General features: G+C 57.4%; 1 long non-coding RNA gene across 1 annotated transcript; it reads right to left on the bottom strand.

Annotated features, from left to right (window-relative positions):
- Window positions 1–10,865: 10,865 nt before the first annotated feature.
- LOC138920824 (uncharacterized) lies at window positions 10,866–17,632 on the bottom strand. The gene is made up of 3 exons (XR_011432738.1): window positions 17,387–17,632; window positions 15,344–15,639; window positions 10,866–14,479 (listed from the first exon to the last, which is right to left on the bottom strand). It is a non-coding gene; the product is annotated as an uncharacterized lncRNA (long non-coding RNA).
- Between the last annotated feature and the right edge of the window lie 807 nt (window positions 17,633–18,439).

The raw sequence follows: 18,439 nt of genomic DNA, 5'->3' as shown, positions 1-18,439 counted from the left end.
GAGAGGATAGAGAGAGGGGGAAAGACGGAGGTGGGGGAGGAGGAGAGAGGAGAAGGCGGAGGACGGAGAGCAGGGGGGCTGCGCGGATGGTCAAAGCTGTAAAAGCACTGCAGCTGGGGTCTGGGGGCTCTGCCGGCGGAGCTGGCAGTCAGAAGGCGGGAGAGGAGGGGCCGCCGCCGGCAGCGCTGTGGTGGGGGAGGGAGAAGCCGCGGAACTCGCGGGACGGATGTGGAGGGTCCTGACCTGGACAGACGCCTGCGGGGCACCGCCTTCCCCTGCCCCTCCCGTGCTGCAGATGGCCAGTCTCCGTGTGTTCTCTGGCTCAGAACATACCCTCTCTGAGCAGCCTGGCTCCCCCATTCCTCAGATGGGGAAAGTGAGGCCGGGAAGCTTGTTTATAGGTTCAGGACTCAGGCCCCTGACCTCTTGTCCTGCCTCCTCCCTCCCCGCACCTGCTTCTGACCCGGAGGCAAGGCCAAGCCAGGGCCAGGTCGGAGGGGAGTCCTGGTCCACTCCCAGCTCCCCACTGCCCCGCTGTCTGTCCTCAGTTTCCCTGGTTGTTAAGCAAAGATGCCCGAGGCGGGGTGCGTGCTGCCCAGGGAGGCAGCCCTTGAGAGGGAGGCTCTGGGAGCCTCTTATACCCCAGTGTTGATTTGAATTCTCTAAACGCAGCAGAAGCCAGGCGGGGAGGATGTGGGAGCTCCGGGGAGCTGGGGGGAGCTCCGGGGAAGGGGGTGGGCGCAGATGGGAGTCGGGGCCGCAGAGGGAGCCCTGGGAAGAAGGGGCACCATCGCAGGAGGGCGTGGAACCCTCCTGGTACCTGGTGATCTGCCCGCCCACCCGCGGGCTCCCCCCAGCTCGGCAGCACCGCGCCAGCACCAGGCCCATCACCAGCCTGGCCCTGGGGACCCGCCAGCCTCCTGTTTATGAGGCAAGCCAGCCCCCCAGTCACAGCCGCGCCCACCGAGTGGGGGAGGGATGACAGATGGCGGAGGTGCTGTTTTAACCAGAGTCTGCTGCAGTTGGGGAAGGGGAGGAGGGAGCGGGGGTGGAGGAGGTGGGACCTTGCATTGTTGCTGGCTGCCCCCAGGGCCCCTGTGTCCCTGCTCCTTTCCACCTGGCACCTCTCCCCAGCCCAGGTCGCGCAGGGCTGATGGGGCAGCTGACCCAACAACCCTGTTGCTTGGGCTGCTGCACTTCCCATGGACTCTGTGGGTGCCCCTTGGGTCTGCAAGGTGTCAGGGGTCCCCTGGGGGGGTAGGACAATGGGGGCAGTGTCTCAAGGCTCCACTGCAAGGAGAACCCCATGACCCCCCAGCTCACAGCCAGGACTCCACTGCTGAGCGGGAAATGCCAGGCGCTGGCAGGGAGGAGTGGTAGGAGGGATTGTGGGCAGCCCGGGGGCCCCAGAGTCCAACCTTTGGCTCCAGGCTTCCGCTGGAGTCCTCAGGGCAGGTTGGGTGCAAAGCTGGGGAGGGGTCTGCCTTTTTATCCAGTTCCGCATTGGAGTGAAGTCCAGAAGCTCTCTGGACCTCAGCATGTGCATCTCCAGTGGTGGAGGCTGCCCGCCTCACGCACCTTGCTGGGCAGCAGACCAGGCAGTGATGGGGAAGGAACCGGCAAAGCCACCAGGGGCCTCTGAGGCCGTCTTTCATAGGTGAGGAAACCAAGACTCAGAGAGGTGAAGTCGCTTGCCCAGGGTCACCCAGCTGGTAATGGGGAGCTGGGCCCTGGGTTGTCCAGGATGAGGTGCACGTGAAGCCGCAGAGTGACCACATGGAGCTGGCATCGGAGCTGGCTACTGTGGCGCTGAGACCACCTGGACCCCGGGGTTCTTGACCCCCAGAAGTCCCGCATTCCAGAAGCCTGTGTGCCCCCAGCCCTTCTTTGCAGGAGGAATGGCAAGCCCTGCGGGCGGCCATTCGGTTCAGGGTGAGCCCAGCCCTGGGCCCCACACGGGCCCAGCACCCACATGTGGGGTGCTGCTGTTATCCCTGTGTTCAGATAAGGAAGGCGAGGCTCAGAGGGGGGCGGTGAGTTGCCTTGGGCCCCAGCACACTGAGCGCCAGAGCTGGGAACAGAACCCACTTCTTGAACTGAGAGATGGCCCCCTGACCCCAGCCATATCAGCTGGGCTTGACCAGACTCAGGGGGTGGGTGTTCCCCGTGTTGGACTTGGCTGTGAACAGAATTCCCTTGACCCCTATTAGAACATGCTGATGGAAACTGCACAGAAGGTCCCTGTGGACACAGGAAAGAGGAAGCTTGTCACAGGACAGGCATGTGGGCAGGGTGAGATGGGTCAGTAGGGTTGGAGAGGCCATGGGGTCAGGGGGCACTCACAGCCCAGGGATCTTTTCTGATCCTTGGGTAGTAGGGGGCAGGGACTATTGTCCCTTTAGACAGATAAGGAAGCTGAAGCCCAAGAAGGCCAGATGACTTACTACAAGTCCCATAGGGCATTGGGGTCAGAATCAGGGCAATGGCAAGCTTCTCTGACCCACAGCCAGTGTGCTCTTTGCTGCATGCCAGTGCTACCTCGACCCACCCTCTCACCCATCCACCTATCCTCCCACCCATCCATCTGCCCATCTAGCCACTCACCCACTACCTACTCATCCATCCATTTCCCCATCTACCCATCAACGCATCCATCCTTCCACCTATCCACTTACCCACCTGCCCATCCACGAACCCATTCACCTGTCCACCTTCCCATCTATACCTCCATCCACTCGTCCATCCACCACCCATCCATCCCCTCATCCATTCACCCACTCATCCACCCATCTTCTATCCATCCGTGTATCTATCCACTTACCCACCCACCCATTCATGAACCCATTCACCTGTCCATCTTCCCATCTACACCTCCATCCACTCATCCATCCACCCACTCATACACCCATCCTTCCATCCACCTATACACCCACCCACCCACCCACACATCCATGACCCCATTCACCCATCCGTTTTCCCATCCACATATTCATCCTGTCACCCATTACCCACCCACTCATCTATCTGCCATCTATCCTCCACCCATCCATCCATCCATCCATCTATTCATCTACCTACCCGTTTACTAATCCATCTACTTGTCCAGTCATCTAGCCATCACCCATCCAACTACCACCCACCCACCCATGTATCCATCCATCCGTCCACCTACCACTCACCCACTATCCACTCATCTCTTCACTTTGTTTTTGTTCTCTAACCATTCTGAGTCTTGTTCCTGCATCTTTTAGTCCTGAAACTTATGCTTCTGTGAGCTGGGTGCTGAGCCTGTCCTCTCTGTGGAAGTGTGCCAACTCCCCACCCCCAGGTCGGCACACCAGTTCCAACTGGTCCCCATCAAGACTGCACCTCCAGTGTCACGGTCTCAGGCTGCCCCTCCTCCCTCCTGGCCTCCACCGGGTGGGAGCTGGACTCTGGGCGCTGCTTCTCCTTTTCTGAGTCACTTCACCTCCCCGTCTGGGTGTTTCCGTCCCAAGAGAGAGGCCTCAAAAAAGGTGGGAAGAGACCATGTCACCAGTGTGGAGGTCACTTCCATAGCCTTACCACTCTTCAAAGGACATGGATCATCAGGGCACTGGGGACCATGCCATGGGCACCAGAGGCTGCCATGGTGTGGGCCACGACCCACCTGCCCAGGGACCGAGGACCATAAGGACAGTCTGGACCAGGAACCGGGCAGCTTCTGCTCTCTCCTGCTGTGTGACGCTGGCAACTGAGAACTGAGGACACCATCGTCCCGCCCCTCTGAGGGTTGGAGGGAGACGGGGAAGCTTCAGGCAAGGCCACAGCCCTTCACCGACATGATGGCGAGTTTTTGAGGTGGTTAGCGGAGTTCAGCCTCTGAGGCATACGTTCTCTTGTTACGAAAACCTTCCAGAAAGGCGCCTTGATTCTATTCAGACCAACGAGTTAGCCACTCATTCATTCATTCACTCATCCAGCACCAACTGTGTCCTAGGACCTGGGTGGGACTCCAGGGATCTAGAAAGCAATAAAAATTGTTTCTGCCCTCAAGAAATTTGCTGACTCTTGGCTTGGAACAGAAATCACGGTCACGTCGTACGGGTGCTGGTTCAGGCATGAATTCAGTCCTGGGGCATCGAGGACGAGTGTCCACTGTGCCTGGGCTGGGTAGGCAAGGAGGGGTCCAGAATAGGGGCACCCACAGGATCTGAAGGACAAGGAAGACGATGTGGAGAAGGGTCTTCAGGGCACATACAAAGCCATGGGGGCAGGGGAGGGCCTTCCTCGGGTACCTACTACGTGTCAGGCACTGTACCCGGTGTTCCCATCTCCTTTTCTCCTGGATCCTCCCAACAGCTCTACAGGGCTGGCATTCCATCCCCTTGCACATTTCACTGATGATGAATCTGAGGCTCAGAGAGGACTAGCAACCTTCCCAAAGCCACGCAGCTCCCACATCTGGATCTGGGACACCAGCCCAGGCCTTAGGTCTAACTCCAAAGTCTGGAGCCTTTGCTCATCTCCCCTCACCCTGAGCATCTCCCCCTCAAGGTGAGGGTGAGGGAGAAAGCACCTGGTCAGCATTCGCCTCTTTCAGGAAGCTTAGAGAGCTCATGCATTCATTCGATTAACAAATATTTATCCACTCCTCCTCTGCGTCAGGCCTGCGCTGGGCTTGGGGTTATAGCAGTGACAAGACAGGCCCCTCCCTGTCCTCCTGGGGCTCCCTGGTAGGGGGAAGCTGTGGGCATTGACCTCAACTCCTGGCAAAGCCCTGCTTCATCCAGGCTTAGAAATAAACCCAGGGCTGACCAGGCCCAAAGAGCGGGGGGCCACAGGCTCCCAGAGCTGCGGCTGGGGGAGCAGCAGGCAGAGCTGTCAGCTTGGAGCAGGCTCCTCTCATCAGCATGGGGCCCCAGCCTTCCTGCTTAAAGATCGCCTCGGGCGCTCTCTTAAAGATGCTAACGTTGCAGCTGACATTTGGGAGATCCTGGCAGGCGATCAAACCTGAGCTGAAAATCGGAGCTGCTGGGGTGGGGGGCGTGGGGGGGGCGCCAGGCAGCAGGGGTGGGGCCACTTGGGGCTGAGGGCAGCAGGGCTCAGGCAGCCATCGCTGGCTAAGGCTGTGTGCGCTCTCAGCCTGGCCCAGCCCAGCCGGGCGTCCAGCTCCCTGCTGGAAGGACAGGAGCGGGAGGAGGATGCAGAAGGCAAGGAGGGAAGTGGGAGGAGAACGGGTATGGAGAGACCTAAATCTCTTAGTCCATCCTCAAACCCCAGGTCACTGTCAATCGGCAAATAAGCAAACAAAGGTCCACAGGGTGAAGATTATAGAAAAGAGGTGAGATGGAAGGCGGTTCCTAGTGCCAGTTACATCTCTGGCTGCAGGGCCCAGCGCCGGGTCCCTCCCAAGGTAGGGAGGAGATGCTCTGAGGAAGTGAGGGGTCAGAGGGAGGCCTGAGGACAGAAAGATTCCCACTCCACTCCTGCCTTGGACACTCTTGGCCTTCCACAAACTTCCGCATGCCTGAGTAAACCTTGTCTCCTCTCTCTTCCTTTATATCCAGTCTCCTTTCCGCCCACTCCGTGCTATCCATCCATCCCCGGCCACTCAGCCACCTTACCATTCATCTACCCAACTGTTCTACCTTCTGCCTAACCGGTTCACCCTCTGCTCTTGCATCCATCCAACCATCCATCTCTCTAGGTAACCAGCCATCCCCTTCACCCATTAATTCGTCTGCTCAGCCACCCATCCCCTGTCCATTCTCCCAACGCCCATCCATTCACCCATTTCCCCATCTTACATACCCCACCCATTCACCCATTCGCCCATTCACCCACCCACCCAAATGTCCATCCACAGGAGAGGCACACCCAGCCCAGTCGTGCGGGGTCAGGAGAGGCTTCCAGGAGGAAGGCCATCTAAGCTGAGACACGAAGAACAGGTAGGAGGGACCCAGGTGAAATGTGGAAGGGAGCGTGTCCCCCAAGAGATGGGAGGCAAGAGACAAGGCCTCTTAGGGGAACACCAAGTTGCATTCTGGGTGTAGCTTAAGAGAGAGCAGCTTATGCGAGAGCTGGGGAGAGGCCGACTCTGAGGCTGGGCTGGGCGGCAGGGCCGGCGTGAAACTGGGACAGCCTGCCCGGCACCAAGCCAGCACAGGACATCGTGGGAAGGGGAGGGGAGAGGAGGGGAGAGGAGGAGAGGGGTGGGGACAATAGAGAAGGCCATGTCTTGGTCCACAGCTGTTTACCACTGACCCCTCCAAAGAGACCCCGTCCTTAGCCCCCTCCACCTCTCCGTCCTCTCCATTCCCAGCGTGCTCAGCTTTGGATCCCTACAGAGCCTCCCCTCCAGGCTTTTATTGGTGGTGTGGATTCTCGCTTCTCTGGGCCAGGGCCGGGCCTCGTCCTTCTTCGTGTCCTGCCCCATGGCCCTTGGCCAAAGCTCCAAAAACATTCAAGAGATAAAAAACATGTGTCCTCGCCTTCCTCCTCTGGGGGCCCTTCCATGCACCCACTCACCCTGCCCCGAAACCGGGTGTCGTCCTCATCCCTTCCTCTCTCTCCAGTATCCTCGCAGGTCCAGTCAGTCACCCAGACCTGTCGGTTCCACCTTTGACACACCTCGAGTCTGTCACTTCTCTCCACCTGCTCGGCCACCAGCCCGCTCACAGCTCTCCCCATCCCCAGGCTTGCTCTCCAGCCAGGCCACGTGCTCGGCACAATTAGAGAGATTTCCCAAAGTATAACCTTGACCAGTCTGTCCTCCTACTTAAACATTTCATGGCTTCCCATTGCCCTTCGGACAAAGTCATAGGTCCCTGTCCTTGCCTATGAGCTCCTTCCCAGGTTGGCCGATGCTGACTTCTCTGGGCTCCAGGTTTGTCCCTCTAAGACATGAGATCCGTCGAGTTCAGTGCTGTCCATAGGGAGTGTCCAAACCTTTGGTCCTGGCTCCAGCCTCTGGGCCATCTTGGCCAAAAGCCTAGAAACATCCTGAGTCTTCAACTCGCTGCTACCCCCACACTCAACTACCCCAGACCCCACAGCCGGTCTCAGCGGTCCGGGGAGCCAGTCCCTGTTCTCCATGCCACAGCCAGCACCTGGCTGGCCCTCGGGTAAAAGAAGATGTTGCTAATAGCTACGAGAACGTCAGAGTTTACCCCCAGACCCTCCCTGCCCAGATCGGACCGTTTCCATCTGTTGTCTGTGCCTTCAACCAAAGCCACCTGCCTGGCCTCTTCTCTGCCTACAAGACATTTTTACTGATTTTATGGCTACAAAAAATTTCCTTCCTGTCTTCACAGTCACAGGAAAGAGCGCCCTGGCCCTGACTCAGAATCAGATTCTAGCTGGAGGCGTCCGCTCCGTGCGGGCTCCGGGGAGAGGGTTTATCTGTTTGTTCCCTGACCTTGAGCGGGAGCTGAGGCAGCCAGAAAGAGGAGAGACAGGAGCAGGGAGGGGAAGGAGGAGAAAAGTCAGAGCTGTGGCCCTGGCCCCTGCACTCTGCCCCGAGGGACCAGCCAGGTGATAGAAATGAGGAGAGGGAGGGGACGGGCCCCCTGACTGCTGGCTCAGCCTGGAGGCTCTGGGACTGTGACGCAAGCTGCAGACCCTGCTCTCGGTGCTCCCATGTCCCCAGGTGGCATTGTCTGCCTGTCCCCATCTCTGGTCCCCCTGGAAACTGAACAGACCAGGTTTTCAGAGGGCGGGAAGGAAACTTACACCACACAGGTAGAAACCGCCTTTGCCATCCACACGGGGGGCCAACCGTGGCTGTTACAGACCCCACACTAGGAGCAAGGTGTCAGTCCACGCAGCCTGGCCTTGTCCACGTGAGCCCACAGACTAAGGACAGGGGCAAGAGGTAAAGAAATAGATGAAGAAAAGGGCCCTCCACGGAAAGGATCTTCCTGCTTCCAGTGCGTGACTGCAACGTACACTGAGCACCTTCCAGCTGTCAGAGTCCATGCTCTCAGTGAGCCGACCGTATACTCTTCAACTGAACTGCAGGCCAAGTTAACATAGGGACTATTTCCCCCCAAATAACCTCACTCTCACTACGAGAGTACAACATGCTTATTGTAGATATTCTGGAAAATACAGATAAGCTCGATGAAGAAGATAAACCCACTTTCTGTCTTGTCGCTTAACGATGACCACTTTTGACACTCGGAGGGGTGGAGTCCCTCCTGGTCCCCCATAGCCGGCGTTTTTGCTTAGAGTCGGGCACACAACAGATGGGTAAGAATGACTTTGTGTCTGAGCATTTACCTGTTTACTCATTATTCGTTAATTCCAAAAGTATCCATTGAACCTTCGGTAGGTAACAATTTAGTGGTGTTTTCAATTCTTTGAGGGTGGAAATACGTGTGTAGAAACCTCAGCTAACACCAGTGTAACCCGGATAAAAGCCAGGGTTCCACGTAGCCCTCAAAGTCGCACAGTCTCTGCCTTGAGCGACGTGACAGGCCAGCAGCCAAAGGAATTTAAATGAGTTTTCTGAACTTACTTGTCTTCCAAAGCCCCTCAGAGGGGTCTAATTCACATCCCGCAGCAATAGCTCTTAGCAGCCCGTTTTTCTCCCCATAGATGCTCTGGCTTTTTGCACATACCCCAAATCCTGAATGGTTCTGACACCTGCCTATGGGCACTTCTGCCACTCTGTTCTCTCCCTTCTTCCTCAGATGTTTATTACGAACTATACCCAACGGCCAAACCCTTCTCCCTCCCTCCTCCGGGCAGAGGAAGTGGTCAAGACCCCAGACTCGGGTCCAGATCCTGGCCCCATCACTCACCAGCTGTGTGGCCTTCCGCAAGCCACTTGATCCTGTGGATCCATGTGGTCCACAAGCTGGTGCTGGTCCAGGTGTTGTCTGTTGACGTGATAAGAGATGCACAGAAGCCGAGAAGAGTTTAGAAGCATTCATAGCAGTTTGGCACTGCATACACCCACTGTGCCTGTGCACTCGTCCTATTGTGACTGTGCACACCTGGTTGTGCCTGTGCGCTCGTCCTATTGTGACTGCGCACACCTGGTTGTGCCTGTGCGCTCGTCCTATTGTGACTGCGCACACCTGGTTGTGCCTGTGCACTCGTCCTATTGTGACTGCACACACCTGGTTGTGCCTGTGCGCTCATCCTATTGTGACTGTCCACACCTGCTTGTTCCTGTGCGCTCGTCCTATTGTGACTGTCCACACCTGGTTGTGCCCGTGCACTCGTCCTGTTGTGACTGTGCACACCTGGTTGTGCCCGTGCACTCGTCCTGTTGTGACTGTCCACACCTGGTTGTGCCCGTGCACTCGTCCTGTTGTGACTGCACACACCTGGTTGTGCCTGTGCACTCGTCCTATTGTGACTGCACACACCTGGTTGTGCCTGTGCACTCATCCTATTGTGACTGTCCACACCTGGTTGTTCCTGTGCGCTCGTCCTATTGTGACTGTGCACACCTGGTTGTGCCCGTGCACTCGTCCTGTTGTGACTGTGCACACCTGGTTGTGCCCGTGCACTCGTCCTGTTGTGACTGTGCACACCTGGTTGTGCCCGTGCACTCGTCCTATTGTGACTGTGCACACCTGGTTGTGCCCGTGCACTCGTCCTGTTGTGACTGCGCACACCTGGTTGTTCCTGTGTGCTCATCCTATTGTGACTGCGCACACCTGGTTGTGCCCGTGCACTCGTCCTATTGTGACTGTGCACACCTGGTTGTTCCTGTGCGCTCGTCCTATTGTGACTGCGCACACCTGGTTGTGCCTGTGCGCTCGTCCTATTGTGACTGCGCACACCTGGTTGTGCCTGTGCGCTCGTCCTATTGTGACTGCGCACACCTGGTTGTGCCTGTGCGCTCGTCCTATTGTGACTGCGCACACCTGGTTGTGCCTGTGCACTCGTCCTATTGTGACTGTGCACACCTGGTTGTGCCTGTGCACTCGTCCTATTGTGACTGCACACACCTGGTTGTTCCTGTGTGCTCGTCCTATTGTGACTGTGCACACCTGGTTGTGCCCGTGCACTCGTCTTGTTGTGACTGTGCACACCTGGTTGTGCCCGTGCACTCGTCCTGTTGTGACTGTGCACACCTGGTTGTGCCTGTGCGCTCGTCCTATTGTGACTGCGCACACCTGGTTGTGCCTGTGCACTCGTCCTATTGTGACTGCGCACATCCAGTTGTGACTGCGAGTTTTACTGAATCTTCACCACAGATGGTTTGAGAAGCTCAGATTTAACCTGCCCTGTGCCTCAGTTTCCTCTTCAATAAAATGGGGATAATGATGGCTGAACCGTGTCCCCCCTAAATTTGTATGCTGAAGTCCCCACCACTAGGACCTCAGGATGCAACTGCATTTGGAGACAGGGTCTTACAAGAGATAATTAGGTTAGAACGAGGCCGTAAGGTGGGCCTTAATCCAATATGGCGGGTGTCTTATAAGAAGAGGGACACACACAGAGTCACCGACATGTGCGCCTGCACACGAGCCAAGGAGAGAGGCCTCAGAAGGAACCGACCCTGTCCATATCTTAATCTGGGAGCTCCAGCCTCCAGAACTGTGAGAGAAGAAATCTCTGTTGTTTAAGCCCCCAGCCTGTGCTATTTTGTTATGGTGGCCCAGCGGCAGAACAAGAACAGGATAATCCGCAGACGCTCTCCTCTAGGAGGTGGCACAAGGGGAGGCAAGCTGCAGGCTCTGTGCACAGCAATTCTGAGTCCCGCTGGGTGGTCCCTGTGAGGCCCCCCGCCCCCCAGGGGAAGGAAACTCTTCAATTAGGCCCCACTGTGCTCCCTGCCAACTGGCCCCAGTCCCCTGTTCTCAGCGAGCCTTGGGTTACCCGCTGGGTGGACGTCCTTTCCCATCACCTCCTTGGCCACATCACATGAGGCCCCAAGAGCCCTCCTTTGGAGCCAAGCAGCTTTCTCCCCGTTGGAGCCCAACGTGGTCTTAAGTCATGAACAGTCACGGCCCCTCTTAGTCCAGGCTGGTGCTCTTTTGACAGTCAACCGTCTTCAGAACTTCGTTAACTTTTTCTCTATTTGTTTCCACTGAGCTGCTTATGCCAAAGACACGGCCAACTTTTTCTAGACGCGAAACTCTAGACTTCCTCGCGGGTGCCCTGAGCTTGCCGGAGGTTTTAACAAAGGGGCGGAAGGCCTCACCCGGATGTGATCGTACCCGAGACTGAGTCTCAGCTGGGCTCTATCACACAGAGCACTTCTCAGGTTTATTATTCTTTTGTCTGAAGTCTGCAATGTTCTTTATTGACTATTTGTGGATTACCCATTTCGAACGGTCCCTACAGAAAATTTGAAATTCACAACTAGACATCTCAAACAATACATTTCTGGGGACACAGACATCGTTAAATTTAAAACTCCTATCTGCTCCAAGTTCATATCACATGTTCCAAATGCCAATGTGTCAGAAGTGTTACTAAAATGTCATTTGTAACTCGAATTTTGCAGAATCAACTAACTGCCAGAGGGGCCGGGACTGGCTCTGTTTTGCCCACTTGTCATGCCAAGAGCAGACTTTTCCAAAAATGCCCTGGGTCCTCCCTCTAGGTTGTCTGGAAGACGAACCGCTCGGGTGGGAGTGGGGGTATCGCACCCTTTTCCACTGGAGGACGGGGTCCTTATGCCCAGGCTGAGCTCCTGCAGGCTGAGGGCCTCCTTCTGTGACAGCGTCTCTGCATCCTCCCATGGGCTCTGAGCCCTCAACGCTGGGCCCCCGGGGCTCTGCTTCCTTTCTCTTTCATTGGATAGAGATGAGAAATAGTTGCATTTTTCAACCTTGCAAGTCTAGAACTTCTGGGTTTTCTCTTTCTCTCCCATCCCTGCTTGCAAACGGGCTAATTCCTTCCGGAGCACATCTCTTTCCAGTGGTGTCTTGTGAAATGCAGCTTGCTAGGCTGCTGTAACGGAGCACAACAGAAATTTCTTGCTCACAGTTCTGGAGGCGGGAAGGCTGAAGCCAAGGTGTCAGCAGGCTGTGAAGGAAGGAGCTGTCCCAGGCCTCTCTCCCGGCCGGGAGGTGACCGTCTTCTCCGTGTCTTCACCTTGCCCTCTGTCTGCACAAGTGCGTGTGAAAATCTCCTCTTCCTATAAGGATGGGGGCCCACCTGATGACCTCATTTTCCCTTAGTCACCTCTTTAAAGACCCGGTCTCCAAATACAGTCACGTTCTGTAGGAATTCAACTCAATTCAACACAGGAATTTGAGGGGACATGATTCAGGCCATGACATGCAGCAGACAGCATCCAAGACATGCTGGACATTTTGCTCTCCCAGGCCCTTCAGCCAGAGCCACAAGTGCAGTCCAGCATCAGCTTTACAACTTACTGCACGCAAGGATCTTTCCGAATGTTTCCCCGTGTATAACATGGGTCACCACCTTTCCTGCCTTCAGTGAGTGTTTCCTTGTCCCCTGTTACCTGCTCCTAGAGCCAATGGTACATATTTGTTTTTGTTGCGGCCATGACTTCTAGGCACCAATATCTGTACTGGTCAGATTCTGCTGGGTTATGCTGCATAACAAACATCCCCAAACATCAGCAGATTACCATGGCCAAGCTCTATTTTCACTCAGGTTTAATGTTGGCTGCTGTGTGCTTTCCCTCTGCCCCACTGCTCTTTGCCTGCCATCTTCATCATGGGGTCCAGGCTGAAGGGGCAGCCTCTATCTAGAGTGTGTCAATCAGGGAGTAAAGAGCCAGAGAACTGGCACAACCACAGGACGGCTTTTAGAGCTCCTGCTGGTTGCGGGCATGTGGTTGCTCTGCTCACATTTCCTTGGTCAGAGCAAGTCACAAGGCTGAGCCTGCCGTCGGTGGGCGTGGAGGTCTGCTCTGCCTGCAGGGACCATGGGGCAGCGAGGGATGACCTCCTGGGGCAGGGGACTGCTCGGACAATGCCCCATCTGCCACCATAGGTCACACTGTTAGGATGTGCCACGTGTGGGGCTTGGCGCCAGCAACTTCACATCTTCGGCTGGATGAGTCCTCATAGCCCCATCTTATAGATAAGAAAGATGAGGCTTCAGGAGCGGGGGAGACTGTTCATTATCTGGTATTATAAATAAGATCTATGCACATATTTCGAAAAGCTCCAAGGGGCTACACCTATCAGGTCTTATTCCTAGTACATCTTTTCTCAGTAGCCGGGGTGAGAAACGGCTGGGTGAGGAAGGGCTGGCCGTGGGTGTGGCCCGTGGGCGCCCACACAGCTGTCGGCCGTGGCAATGTTCTCAGTTGGGCTGGGGAGTCGCAAGCCAGCCGCACCCCCTGTCAAGGTGTTGGAAGAGCCAGCTCCTGGGGGAGCCCACACCCCACCCCTCAGCTCAGCTTGGCCTCGCCCGCCCAGCACTGAGACCCCAGGAATTCTGCCCGAGCCACGCAGGGCTCAGGACACGGGCCCAGAGAGGGCGGGGTCTCCATCAGTAAGTAAGTGCAGCTCCTCTTGGAGGAAGGGATAGTCCCGCTCCGTCCCAGAAGCCGGCGGGTGCGCAAGCTCCTCCTGCCATAAGTCCCCCGGGGGCTGAGCGCTTTCCGGTCTGTTTGTTGTTTGTCTGGGGGGAGCGAAGGAAGAACTTCAACAATCACATGACCTTGTTATTATTATCCTTGTTTCACAGCTGGGGAAGCTGAGGCCCAGAGAGGTTAAGTGGCTGCCCACAGCCAGTGGTCATGCGCTCAACATGCAAACCCGATTGAGGACGGCGTCAGTGAGGCCTGAACACGAGGCCACGAAGACCTGCATTCGAGGAGGCTGTGGGTGGCCTGGTGGGGAAGTGGTTAGAGAATGAGGTCTCTTCTGCTCCTCAGGGTTGTCCCTGGGCCTTCCCAGGCCGCCTAGGTCAGCAGGCCTGTCCTTCGGTGACGGGGAAATTGTAGGTGTGACAGCGATTCTTGGGGAGAAGGACAGAGTCTGGGGGCCCGAGATAGCAGGAGAGAGTACCATGCACGGGGCAGATGGCTGTGCAAAAGGACGGCGTAAGGACACTTGGACATGCATAGGACACACACACACACGCACAGGCACACACACGCACGTTCACATATGCTGCACACACATTACATTCATACCTCTCCAGACAGAACACACATGCCACACACAAATACAACATATACCACACACACACACACACACACACACACACACACACACACTCCACCACCACAGACTTTTTCTCGGTTTTGACACTCAACTCAGAGAAGGCCTTTTTTTGACTTCAGATTTTGGGAAACGTCATTATTAGGAATAATATTAAAAGCAATGCCGACAACAGTGAGCCGTCCCCGAGACCTTGCTGTGGGTCAGGAAGCCCCTGGAGACTGTGTGGACGCCCCAGTGGGTCCTCGCGTCCTCCCTGGTGTTGTCCCCACTGTAACGACGGGGAAACTGAGGCTCCGTGGACTTGGAGCTTGGAGTCGACGGAGCTGTCATTGAACACGGGTCAGCCTGTCTCCAAAGCTACACTGTGACCGTTCCCTCTGAAGCACAAACAACAAAATCGAGAACGAGAGCCCCACCTCGCTGCAGATGGAGCTCCGGGCGCCCCTATCCCCCAACCCCCGCCCCCGGCTGATTTAGGCTCCGTCTGTGGGCGTGAGGTTGGGGTCGCCTCAGGTTCTCAGAGGCAGTCTGGAGGGGAGCGGGAGGCAGGGCACTGGGGGGCAGAGAGGGTGCGGAAGGACAAGAGGACGGAGCTTGCCCCTGGCACGCCCTCCACCTTTGGAACCCAGGCCTGCCCACCTCCTCAGGGAGTCCAGACTGAGTCTTGTCCCCAGGCCTCGACATCCCCAGGTGGCCTGGTGAGAGGCTTCCTTCCCCTGTGGGGACGAGGGCTGGGACCCTGGGGCCCTGCTTTCCCTAGGGCCGTTCGCCTCACCCCCCCAGCCCTGGGCTGAGCAGGGCCCAAACTAGCCTCTCCCTGTGGAAGGGGATGGAGCCCCCACGGCTGCCCCCTCCTGCCTGTGCACGCTCAGGACAGCGGCCTCTCAGATGCCAATGACAGCGCCTGCGGTAGAAGGCCAGCCCACTCTCTGCAGCCCTGAGAGGGCAAGACTGGAAGCAACCTCTGTGCCCATCCATTGGGGATTGGATAACCACACGCAAATACGTGTGCCTCAGGGAGTACTAAGCAGCCACGAGAACGAGTGAGGGGCCACTACGCATCCAGACTCGGAAAGGAGACCACAACGTGTAAGAGAGAATAAACAGCCCAGCAGGATGTGTAGCATTACCCGTATTGACAGAAAAACCCGAAAGACTTCATACTAAACTCTTGACACCGATTATCTGGGAAGTCGAATCGAGGGGAATTGGGAGGGAGACCATTTTACTATATTCTTTACCTTCAGTCACAGTGAAGACATCTCGTCTTTGAAATTTAAAAAAAAATAAGCCAATGGTGGTGGGGGGGCCTCTGAGCCTCTGCAAAAGATACGAGAACTTGCTTCCCAGCCTCCCATCAGGCAAAGTGGGCGGCGTCGACCTCAGGACCCGGGGCTCTTGTCTCCTCCCCGATGTCTTTCCTCCTGTCTCCCCAAGCGAAGGCACTGCCCCGTGTTTTCGGCAACACTCCCTCGAGTTGGGACCAGGAGGCATTCTGAGAGGCACTGCAGGGACCCGGCCTCGAGAAGCCTGGGGTCTGTGGAGTGGGGCAGGGGGCAACAATCACAGAGATGAAAGCAATCACGGCAGCGAGGGGGTGGGGGCACCGCCAAGCGCTCGGGGCTCTGCCAACAGCTTCCCACCCGGCAACTCACGGGACCCCGACAGTGGTTCTGTGGGTTTTCTCATGTTACCAGTGAGAGGGGCCCTGGAGAGCAGACCCGGCCTCGCCCTGGGGGTCCGTGCCCCAGCCACAGAACCTCTTCAGGGACAGAATCACCCACCCACTGAGCCCGAGTCGTCCCCAAGAAGCAACAGATACACCAGACAAGAAAAGTTGTTGCGGGGGATGCAGATGGAGCCTGGTGAGGGAGCCACCTCCCCATGTGCCCAGGGCAGCGCACACATTGATTTGCTCCTCGCACGAGGTACCATGGGCCCTATCTGAGGTGGGAGAGAGGACAGTGGCCAAGGTCGCCGTGCTGGAAAGCGTCATGGCCAGGGTTTGAGCCCTGGTCCCTCTGATTGCAAAGTCCTCCGTGCCTAGCTCTGGGCCTGGCGTCCAGCACTGTCCAGAGCGCCCCGTCCTTGATGTCCGCACGGCACTTGTCATTGAGACGTGCTTGATACCTCGTTAACCTCCCTCTTTGTCCTAGTTCTGCCAGGGTGTGACCTTGGCCATGTCATTCTCGGTTTCCAGGCCTCAGTTTCCCTATCTGCACATGGAGGGGGCTGCCCTGGGGGTGTCAGCTTCCCATGCAGCTGAGTCATCCTAGACTTCCACTGTGGAAGCCAGGAAGAGCTGGTGGGGTCCCCCGGGGCTGGGGCAAATTTGGGGACCCGCGCTCATGTCTGGGGTGACGGAGGAGAGCTCCACAGACGGCCCCCAGCACCCCCTATCCAGCAGCCTTGGCCAAGCCTGGCTCCCCACCCACATCCCTCTGCCCCTTAGATCCCCCGTCAACCAGACTTGGGACCCTAACCCCAGAATCCCGCTGTCACCCTTGCCTCTGGCTGCGGCAGCCCCCGACCCGGGCTGGTGCCCAAAGCGCCTTGAAAAACCTCTCTGTGGCGTTCCTTCCCCAACACACAGCCCCAGCTCGCTGCGAGGTGAGCGGAGAGCGAGGGCGAGAGCAGGAGGGAACAGAGCGAGCAGGCAGGCGGGAGAGGGGGAGAAATGCAAATGTTTTTCATCCTCCTTTCTTTTAAATGCCGAAAGCAGCCTTGACAGCCTCTGAAAATAAATGGCACCGACTCGCTGGGATTTCAAATTCCGTGATTAAGGGCTGGAGCAAATACTTTTTCCCTCCCCCCTCCCCGGCCCTCCCTCCGTGGGCTGATAGAGCGTGCGGGCCGGGGACAGCTTTTTGCGAGCCTGCCAGGAGCTCTGATACGCAGCCTCCCGCCGCCGGCAGCTTCTGCTCCGGGCTCCCGGGCTGTTTATCAGGAGTGCTCACGCCCGGCAGCCGCGAAAGCAGCTTTAAATCCCCTGCCGAGCCTCACCACCCCCTCCGCGCCTGCACGCCGCATGCATGGGCACACACACACATGCACATGTGCACATACACACGCACGTGTGCACACATACAATACACACGTACATGCGTGTGCACAAATGCACACAAAACACAGCACGATACACACATGCACACACACATGCACATGAGCACAAAGGCACATGCACGTGTGCACAGGCACAATACACACATGCAGGCCTGTGCACAAAGTCACACAAAACACACAGCACAATAAACACATGCACACACATGCACGCACGCACACACCTGGCCAGGGTGGGTCTCTGCCTGTTCTCCAACCAAAGCTGAGGAAGGCTGCGCAGGTTGGGAGATGAGAGGAAGAGGGGAAAGAAGGAGGGGATGCAGAGGGGAGGTGGGAGGGGGCCAGAAGGAGAGGGGCCTGCTCTGGGCTCGCAGCTTGCTGGGGCTGCCTTCCTACTGCCTAGAGGGGGGCCTGCTTCGATGGAGCCACAAGCCGTCTCCCTTCTCCTTAACTGTTAACTGCTCCCGCCCAGTGGCTCTGAGCTTCATCCTGCTGCCAGACCCGCCCCCCCACCCCTACCCCCGCACCCTGAGGTCCTGCACCTGCCCCTGAAGCAGACAGCCCTCCTGCTGAGGGGCCAGGCCAGCTCTGGGTTGCACCTTCTCGGGATTTGGACTCCCTGGCTGGAAAATGAGGGGCTTGCACAAGACAGGGCCTCGTGGTGGCCCCAGGGCTGCGCATTCACAGGGCGCCGGGCACGGTGGCCCCACCAATGCCTCAGACCTCCTCTATGAGGCTGCTAACTCTCCGCCTGGCAGGTCTGAAAGCTGAGGCTCAGCCAGGAGTCACAGAGCTGGAAAGGGGGGCAGTCACGGCTCACTGTGGGCGTGGGGTAGGACAGAGAACCCTCCTCTGATTCTGGAGGGCCACCTCTGCTCAGAGACAACACCCCGAGTGTGGTCATCAAGAGGAGCTGACAGCTGGTGTGAGGTGTGGAAGCCAGGCCTGCTTGAGGTGCCGGTCGGCCGCATTGTGCAAGCTTCCAGCAAAAGGTACAGGCTCCCCGGGCACCTCTGGGGCACCGATGCGGACCTCCGGCCCTGCAGCTCGACCCGAGGTGATGCAGGGGCAGCAGAAGGAGAGGAGCCGCGGAGCATGTGGCTGGTCTCCAGGCCGGCTCTGCAGAGGTGGAGCACCCCTCCGTCCCTGCCCTCCCCTCAACATACACCCTGAAGCCAGTGCCTCCCAGGAGGAGCTGCCACCTGGAACAGAGTGGTAGGGACACAGAGACACCGCTGCAGCTTGCCGAGCTCAGTTCTGTCCTCCGCACACGCCCC

Source organism: Equus caballus, chromosome 25 (genome assembly GCF_041296265.1).
Source record: "Equus caballus isolate H_3958 breed thoroughbred chromosome 25, TB-T2T, whole genome shotgun sequence".
Taxonomy (NCBI): Eukaryota; Metazoa; Chordata; class Mammalia; order Perissodactyla; family Equidae; genus Equus; species Equus caballus.
This window is presented reverse-complemented; position numbering and strand designations above follow the sequence as displayed.